This window comes from Dipodomys spectabilis, unplaced genomic scaffold (genome assembly GCF_019054845.1).
Source record: "Dipodomys spectabilis isolate Male_0828 unplaced genomic scaffold, ASM1905484v1 ptg000106l, whole genome shotgun sequence".
Taxonomy (NCBI): Eukaryota; Metazoa; Chordata; class Mammalia; order Rodentia; family Heteromyidae; genus Dipodomys; species Dipodomys spectabilis.
The window spans coordinates 1,396,241-1,406,679 of record NW_024870783.1 but is presented as its reverse complement, the minus strand read 5'-3'; positions in this window follow the sequence as shown (position 1 = coordinate 1,406,679).

Here is a 10,439-nt window from a genome sequence, read left to right as displayed (position 1 = left end):
TGAATCTGTGTGGGACCCCAGAATATCAGTTGGAAACCAAATAGATTAGAGCTTGTGGAGACTTGCCTGGCTTCTGTAGGAAACAGTAAAAATAGGTGTTTCCATCACTATATAAGAGACTCTGACTCGACCTACAGGAGATGGATACTGGCTCTCCCAGGGTGACAGGCAGAGAGAGTGGAGTCTGAGTCAATATAACATCTCCACTGGATCCTAAAATAATTAGAAAAGTGGACAGGGTTAATTACTAGCATCATGAGCCATTTTCACAATTATCTTATTGCAGGCTATATTTTTTTTATTTTTGTTTCATCCAACAAAATGTTCATTAAATACATGATAAACACACACACACACACACACACACACACACACATCCAGAATTTGTAAAACAGCATGGGTCTTTGTTCCTTCTGGAATCTTCCTCACTCTCAAAGATACATATGCCACATTTCCATTCAAGAGGGCAAATATGCAGGAGTGGACATAACACACATGGGGAGCAGAGCTCAGCCCCTTCCCATCTCCTTCCTTAGCTCTAGTGTGTTCTTACCTGATATCCAGAGCAAGAGCAGCCCCAGGAGCTGAACAGGGCACCTCATTTTGAGAGTAAGCAGTGCTGGTCAGTCCAAGCAAGCTTAGAGCTGAGCTTTTATGTTGTACTTACAAGGGAGTTCCTCCCTAAGGAGCAATATGCAAATGTCCTGGTGGGTGCAATGGTGAGAGACAGACTGTCAGGTGAGATGGAAACAGACACTGGGAGGGTGGGGCCTCTCCTGTGAGCAACTGACATTAACTGGGACCAAGTAAAGCAAGAGAAATCTAATGTGTGTTCCCTAGAAAGGGAATGCCTTCATGATTCCTCCTGCTCTTGTCTGCTGCCTAATTCTTCAACCCGTTCTGGTATGTTTTACAGTTTTCTTGATAAGGATGCATTTCCATAAATATTGAGTCATTCTTATTTATTTTCTAGGTATTTGTTTACAAGTTTAGGTCTGGTCATTTTATTTAGCTTAGTATAAACTACATGTAATATAGAGAGCAAAAATAAGAAATGTACAATGTTTAGCACAGATCTACAATTCAGACAAACCATGGAATTCAGTATCAAACCATGGAATTCAGTATCAAGTTACGCAAAGGCTCCTCCTCCAGATCATAACAGGCAATCCCAACATGTGGCATTATAGTTTTTTTGTTTCCTAGACTTGACCATCACATGTGTTGAAGAGAGAACTTTTATGTGGTTTTAGCTTCTTGTTTCTGAAATCCTTTTGAGGTCTTTTTCCCTCATAGGTTCTGCGCCCTTCCTATCAATTCCTTTGGTTCTGAAAGGCTTCTTTTTCTGCCAGAGTATGTCTGCACATATCAATTTCCCTTCATTTGCAGTTAGAAAAACAATGGGTGTTTTTTTGCCTTCAATTTTAAGGTATGGGGTCATAAATACAGTATTCTTTTTTGGCTCTTCTTTTCTATTGTCACATATGCCATTCTACTATATTCTAACCTCAATTGTTAATGATAAAATTAATCCAGGATTTCATTGAATTTTCCTGTGCAAATAGGCATAATGTTCTTCAAGATTCTCTTTTCCTGTATAACAGCTTTTTATCTGTGTTTACCTGATTGTGATTCAGTAGAACTCTTTAATGCAAAAATAAATCTCGTTTTAAGAGTTATTTTTCAAATATTTTTGGCTATTTTTATCTTTTCCTTTATTGGTTTTTATACACAATCTTACCATAGTAATCACTAAATTAGCCTATAATTCCCTAAGGAATTATCTGTTCATTTTTCCTTGATTTTTTATTAAAAAAATTGTTATATATTCATTGATTCTTCTGCCATAATCAAGTGATAACATATCTATTTAGTGCATTGTTCCATTGGGTTCTAGAATTCCCAAAACTGATTTTTACACCAATGAGAATTTTTGCCTTACTTCTCCTCTACCTGTCCTCTCCCTTCTCCTTATTCTTCCTAGGCAGTTTGTATTACTGGACAAATTTGTATGTTTAAAAATTCAAACTTGCATTTGTTACCCCTTTCTCTCTCACATGCCCATGATGGGGAAAACAAGTTTAACATACTTTCAACCCAAACAGACAGTCACCTCTCATCTCTCCAAACCAGGAAGTTATTAAATCTCTGTCAGACAAACACAGAACTAAAGAGATGAGACAACAGTAAACCAAGAGATAAGAACCAATTGTGCTACCATTTAGTCTTGGGATGGACATCTTTCATGTAGCCTGTAGCAGGCCCCTTGAGCAGCCTCTTAAAACTGGGACCTTTTCTCTGATTAGTAGAATAATAGAGCTTTGATTTCAAATCTTCACTATTCTTCTCATTTGACCTGCGACAAATAATAAGCCTTATTTTCTTTTTCTTCAACATACTGCTGTCATTTTTTTGTGAATTAGCTTTGTGGATTCAGGGGACTAAACTTTGGAAACACAACAACATAGAAACTCTTTTGAGAGAAAGAAATAACTTAACAAAAAGATGAGTGATAGTGTAAACCATCAAAATCATTTTGATACATAAGCAAACATTCCAAACACATGAGCAATCCTTGGGAAAATGTTTCCATTCTTGTGGTCAAGTGGGAAGAAGCAACCTGAAAACTTCCTTCCTCCTTGTAACAGCATTGGAGGGACACAATATAGATTAGAGGGATATAATTCTTCAATCATCTTCTATGGATGTCATTCTTTTCTAGACATAAAATTCTTGAATGTTTTTATTTTGAGTAATCTAGGACTATGGCTAAATGAGTTAGTGAGACGTAGTCTTCAGTTAGATGTTAGTGACTCTGAACTGGAACTCCACCAGCATTTCTGTCATTCGAAGGCCTGGAAATCCTCCGTGCCAATGCTCCCTAGGTTGCACTTCAATGTCACTGGACTTGGGGCTCCAGAGATTCAGTTAGTCTTTATTGTGCTAGACTTTCTGTTTACTCTTTGTTTCTGAGGGATAATAAAAACAATCATCCTAAATTTTGAAAGCTGGAAGAAGGAGAAGGGAGAGATAAGAGAAGTTAATCACTTAAAAGTTAAAGGCCCAAAGAATGAAAGTTTGACAAAAGCTTTCTGAAAGTTAATTGAAATGCTAAAACCTGAGTAGCCACCCACACATAAATTAGAAATCTTTAGTAACAATGAATTTATAGACTGCTAACCCCATTCAATCCCTAAACACCAAATACATTGTTTACAAACAGCCACACTTGACCTCTGTATGTACAATCTAACTTGTCTCATTTCTAGCTAGTATAGAATTATTGTAAGAACTTTTTGTGAAGGCTGACAAAAATGCTCTTGGTGTTTAGATCCAGAGAAAAATGGTCCTACTTCTATTCAATATTGTCACTGATGGGTATAGGAACTTATCCTAGGATGTGATATTTTTCTTTTGTTATGTGTCATGACTCAATAATCCATTTGATTTCACAGAGACTAAATTCCAAAAGCTTCAAAGCTTTAACAGGCAATATCTCTTTTTCTGGCTAATGTCTTCCCTGGTCATTGTTGGGACATATTGGGTAGAAAGAAATGATGATCAAAGAGGAAAGCTTGTCTTCAAATTCTCAGTTCCAGTTGGATGTCATCTTCTTCAATTGTTAATTTCCTGGGATCTGGGAAACACCTGCTTAATGGTCATAGTGGAAGGAGATGCCTGTTATCTTCCCTAAACCACTGATTTCCTAAATCATGTACTTTCATGGTCTTATTTGAATAAAAAGAAAACCCTTTCTTTTGTCATGAGATGAGCACTATGTATGAAGATGACAATGGTGCTTGACATACTATGTTGCTTCCTGGTTCCAAAAAAAAGGAAAGAATACAAAATGTTTTAGGAATTCTTCAGTGTTCTTATGATGTACTATTTAATTTCACAACTCTTCTTCCTCAATTACATTTCTGGTCACAGAGATCTGGGGTCTTGTAGATGAAAACTGTATGATTGGTGCTTCTTTAATTTATAATTTTAATTCATTACTTTGAAATAAAATTCCAACCTTCAATATATCAAATTATGTTCACCTGGATATTCAAGAATTACATTTGTATATTGTTTTTAATAAATTACCTACTGACCTGACTATATGGCTAGCTAATCATTCAGGAGAGTGGATTCTTTTTCACAGATATTCTCTCTGACTTTCACATTTTCCTTTTCCTCTTAACGAATCATAATTTCACCTTCTTTTATTTTTCTCATCATCTATTACTTTTGTATATGTGTAAGTTTGATATTGTACCCCAAGTGAGAACCAAATGAAGGAAGTCATGCTCAAAGAAAAATCACATCTCTAATCCTTCTGTCACATTGCTGGGTATCACAGCTACTGGGTGTCACACCCACTTGCTGTATGCTTGTAGTTTAGGGTTTTTTTTCCCACTTATATTAGAATACCAAATCATTTTTCTTCTACTTTATATGAAATATACTCCAAATAATTATTCAATTTATCTCTTTTATCACTTCATATCCATTCACAGAAACCATCCTTCTTTTACAGTGGAAAAAAATCCATTTTGTGTGTGTCTACATATGTGTGTATATGTACATGTGTGTGTACAGGTGTGTTTGTGTATGATCAGAGGGAGAGAGAGCAAGAGAGAGATGATTGTTCAGTCACACCTTACGTACATGCATTTTGTTTGTTGCCAATATTTTTCCTAGGGTCGAGAAGTTTATCTTCAAGACATTTTTTTGTAATATATGGGGTATATGTTAAATGATAAAATCACGCTGCTTTGTAGATTTTGTCATGTTTTATTTATCATTTTTAGAATTGTCTCTTCAGATGTTCTCTCTATTATTGTTTCCATTCTTTGCATTAACTTTTGAAAATGTTGCTGCAGGTTAAGATATCAACTAAGAGAGTCTGGAGAAGATGGCAGAGGAGAACATGGGGGCTAAATAAGCTCTCAGGTAGAAACAAGTTTTACTGTTCCAGTGGCAAATCTAAGGCTAGAGTCACACCAAGTATGCCATCATAGAACAAAGAGTTTGGCCAGAGAGAAAAACTTCAGGCAGCTTGGTTCCAGAGACAGATTCGAACACTCTAGGGTCTGTGGGAGTGGCAGCAGCAGCTGCTACCCTGGCCACCATATCTACAGCAGGAGTCCAGGACAAAGGCACCAGAGGCAGTGTAAAAGCAGATTCTACTCACCACAAGCAAGAACTGACAAAGAGTGAAAATCTTCATCCTGCTGACCATAGATAGTCACATACCATAGATGGCCCAGAAACTAAGGGAAAGATGCTAGTATCCTCAAGACATCCTCACTCCTTCTCATAGAGCAGCAGTGGAATGGTAGCTCATCCCTCATCCCTGGAGAAGAACTCCATCTTTGATATTGAGAAATACCAGGCCAGAGCAGCTAACATCTAACTCAGGCCTTAGAATAAGTCAGTAGGAGCCATTCAACAGGTCATAGGAAACTGACCTGTGGGGCTCAGCTCCACCCCTGGGGAAAGTTGTCCTTCCCAAGCAGAGGGAGCTCCACCTGGGCAGGGCAGACTGTCCTCAGTGAGTAAATAGACCCAGAGGCTAACCTACTCATGCAGCATAGTCAGCAACTCCAGCTGCTGGAGGGTAAAAGTAAAACAATTAGAAACTTGCTACATGTAAATCCTGAGAATAACTCCAGACTGGCCTGCTTGACTCTCTCAGGAGCTAGTCCATCCGGGAGAAAGCTACTGATGGCTGACTTTCCACAGTGCTGCCTACAGCCTAGCTCCTTCACAGCAACTCTAAGCTGGGGAAACCCACCACATCCCTCTTTTGTGATAGTCAAAGAAGATTACCCTCCCACTGAACCAGCCTGAGAGGATTGTCGTAAAGACTCGGGTAAGTCAGAGCTTCATTTTGTCTGCTCAAACAAGCTGATTTAAGAAACTAACCAAACCACAGGAAAACCAAAAACCACAAGCAAAGCAGAGACTCCACCAAGGACTGTTTACAGACACAGGGGAGACACAAGATTTCCCCCCCTCAAAAATAAATTGAAGAACTCTTTTTTCTGCCTAGTTTCATTTTAAAAATGTTGGTTTAAAAAACTGTTGGTTGAATATTATACTTAATGGGGAAAAACTAAAACCAATTCTCCTAAAATCAGGAACAATGCAAGGATGCCCACTGTCTACACTCCTATTCAATATAGTCCTGGAACCCTTAGCCAGCAATAAGGCAAGAAAAAGACATTAAAGGGATACGCATAGGCAAGGAAGAAGTTAAACTATCCCTTTTTTCAGATGAGATGATAATCTACTTTCATGATCCCAAAAACTCCATCCCCAAACTCTTAGAAATTATAAACTACTTCAGCAAAGTAGAAGAATACAAAAACAACCCACAAAACCAGTCGCCTTCCTGTACACCGACAATGTACAAGCAGAGAGAGAAATAAAGGAAGCAATCCTATTCACAATAACACCCCCAAAAATAAAATATTTAGGACTTAACCTAACCAAAGATGTAAAAGAACTGTTTAATGAGAACTATAAAAACGTAAAAAAATTATAGAGGACACTAAGAAATGGAAAGATCCTCCCCGCACACACTTCCTTTACAGCCATGCTTTCCACCATGCATGGCGGGGCAGCAATTCAGGAAATAAACGTCTGCCTAAATAGCTTGTGGTGTTCTCTTCATTGGCTACCTAATGAAACCTACCTATTTAATATACCTTACATATGGTGCCTTGACTCGGATGGGGTTTTTGAGTTGGAAATGTTACAATTTCCTAACCACCCCTTTTCTGCAAACCAAAGTGCCTGGAGACAACACAGGAGACTTTTGACCAACACCATGGCTGGCCTTCACATCCACATCCACACCACTTTTCTACTCTGCTCTCTCTAGCATTGGCCATGTGGTGGATGTGCCATCTTGGCATCATGGGAGAAGTTTGTTCAGTTTGTTCAGATGTGGTTAAGTGCTAGCCAATCTATCTGCAGTCCAGATCCAGTTCATCTTTTCCAGCCTGGAAGACAGGACTCACTCCTGCCTAGACCATCCTGACTACCTGCTCCATGCCCCTCTCTCCCTCATGAGATCCTGAAGACTTCTTCCAAGATATTTGCCTCCTCCAGACTTCATTTAAGGACTCACACCTACCAAATGACAGCTGCTGCCTGCTGCCTTCTCACAGAGGGGACCACATCTCATCCTAATACCCCTACTGCCGATGCCCCTTGCAAGCAGGAAGTAGCCAGAGAGAATCTTTGCCCTTTTTCATAATTATGAAAGGCTGGAATGTAAGGTCTGAACAGGGACACCTCCCTACCTCTTGACTAAGTCTCCACCCAGTATCTATTACCCAGGTAACTGGCACACATGGAAGCAGTCACCTTCCCCTCCTGCTAGGTCACATCCTGGGCCACCTCTGGTCACATGCCTCCCATCTGACCTTAGGATGGTCCCAGACCCTGAGGTCACATCCAGATCCAGTGTGGCATACATTTTCCCCCACCTGGCTACACCTCTTCCTCTCCCTGGCCCAGATAACTCATGGCCCAGAGGTGGGTTGCGCCCCCCCACCTTCTTTTTCAGCCATGCTTCTGCACCACGCATGGGGTTGGGGGTGGGGGGCAGCAGTTAGTTAAATAAACTTATTCTCCCGCCTGATAAAAAAAAAGAAATGGAAAGATCTTCCATGCTCTTAGATAGCAGAATTAACATAATGAAAATGGGCATACTGCCAAAATTGATACACAAATTCAATGCAATTCCTGTTTTCTGAAATACAGAAAACAAAACGGTCCAAAAATTCATATTTAACAACAACAGACTTAGAATATCTATAACAATTCTAGTCAAAAAAGACAACATGGGAGGGATCTTGATACCAGACTTCAAACTCTACTATAGAGCCATACTAACAAAGACAGCATGGTACTGGCACAAAAACAGACCCGAAGACCAATGGAATAGAAGAGAAGATCCAGAAATAACATCACACACCTATAGTCAGCTGATATTTGACAAAGGAGCCAAAGACATACAGTGGAAGAAACAGCTTCTTCAACTACTGGCCTATCAGCATGCACCAACATCAACTCAAAATGGATTAAAGACCTTAACACCAAACCTGAATCTCTGAAACTACTGCAGGACAGAGTAGGAGAGACTCTTGAATTTATATGCACAGGCAGGAACTTCCTGAACAGAGTCCCAGGGTCACAACAAATTTGACAGAGACTGGACAAATGGAACTACCATAAACTAAGAAGTTTCTGCACATCGAAAGCTATAGCAACCAAGCTAGAAAGACAACCAACTAACTGAGAAAAAATATTTACCAGCAATATATAAGACATGGGGTTAATATCCAGTATATACAGGGGACCCAAGAAACTAATCCCTCCCAAACCTAACAACCCAATTTCTAAATGGGCAAGGGAAGTAAAGAGAGACTTCTTAGAAGAAGAGATTAAAAATGGCAAAGAAACACATGAGGAAATGTTCACCATCCCTGGTTGTAAAGGAAATGCAAATAAAGACAACCCTGAGATACCACCTTTCCCCAATCAGAATGACCCACATTCTCAAGTCAGCCAACCACAAATGCTGGAAGGGATGCAGAGAAAGAGGAACTGCTGGTGGGAATGTACACTTATACAACCACTTTGGAAAGCAGTCTGGAGTGTCCTCAGAAAGCTAAATATTGACCTCCCCTATGGCCCAGCCATAGCACTTCTAGGCATATATCCTGAACAACAGGAACCAGTATAAAAGGACACATGCACTTCCATGTATATTGCAGCACTGTTCCCAATAGACAGGATATTGAAGCAACCCAGATGTCCCACCACAGATGAATGGATCCAAAAACTGTGGTATCTATACACAATATAACATTATGCAGCCATTAGAAAGGACAAAATAATGGTATTTGCAGGGAAATGGTTGGAGCTAGAAGAAATCATGTTGAGGGAGGTAAGCAAAGAGACAAATGGCACATGGACTCCCTGGTAAGTGGATGTTAAATCCAAAACTTAAAGGTGATATGACAAAGTTGACAAGGCTTAAGAAACAAAGGACTCACAATTTTAAAAAAATTCAAAATAAATATCATATTGAGAAGAACAAAAAAAAGGAAACAAAGGACCACTCATCTGGTCAAATCACTACTAAATAAAACTACGCTGCTGATCACATATATTGTATATATGTGCACACCAGAGGGAAACCAGGAGGAAGACACAGAATTAGAGGGAATCAGGGAAAAACATAAAACAACTGGACCCATCAGCTACACTGGTCATTGATCAAAACGAACTAAGCAACTCAATGGCAGCGATGGGAGGGAGGGAACAAGCTGGAAAGAGGGAACAGCTGACTCTATGCAAAACAAAAGAAAGGTACATATCACCCAATGTGGAAGAAATACTGTATTGTCAAAGCTCATAGAACTCATGAATGTTATTGACCACGACAGACAATTTGTCCCATGAAAGTTAGAATGTGTTTGTGACCTTAACTAGCATCACTATTCCACAGTACTGTGAAATTAGGGAAATTATAATGTCTTAAAGAATTTGAAGGGAAGATGGCGGAGGAGCTCTTGCATAGAAAGCAGTTTTAGAGTTCCAGTGAAAAATCCTAAGCCAGAGAATAACACCAAGAGTGCCTTCATGGACAGAGAGTTAGGCCAGAGAGGGAAAAATCCATGCAAGGAGACAGCTCTGAGCACTTGCCAGCAGCTGCCGCTGTGGTGACAGCGGTGGCTTCGGAGGCTGCAGTTCCCATACATGAATCACAGAGAGTCCAGGACAAAGGAGCCAGACATGGCAGGCGAGCGGATTCTACTCAACACCAGCAAGAACTGACAAGGAGCAGACATCTTCATCCTGCAGTTCGCAGACCAGAGACCACCCAGGAGCCAAGACTCGGCATGAGTAGAAGCCTGACGTCCTCACTCCTTCTCAGGGAGCAGAGGAGGGAAGGCCACCCCCACCCCCAGTACCGGAGATCTCCATCTTGGATACCGACAAAGCTCAGTGGAGCTGCTAGCTCCAACTCATGCCCTGGAATAAATCTAGAGTCATCTAGCAGGTCAAAAGAGCCTTACCTGACCTGCCAGACTCAGCTCCACCCAGGGAAAAGTCAACCAGCTGGGGCGCCAGCTCTAGGATTGGCTTTCTTCACCTGGTAATCAGAGCCAGAGGCTGCCCCTCCCTTTAGCAGCCTTGACAATCTATTGAAATTTAGTAAACAAAAACCCTGACAATGGCTCCAGGCTGGGCTCTGTGAGTCTCTCACAAACCAGCCCCCAGGAAAAGCTATTGTTTGCTGAAAGGCCTCAACTCTACCCAGAACCTAGCCTCATCATAACATCTCCAAACTTGTGGAAAAAGCCATCTCCCTCTTTTGTGATACTCAAAGCATATCTGCCTCCCATTGAACTAACCTAGGAGGAGGA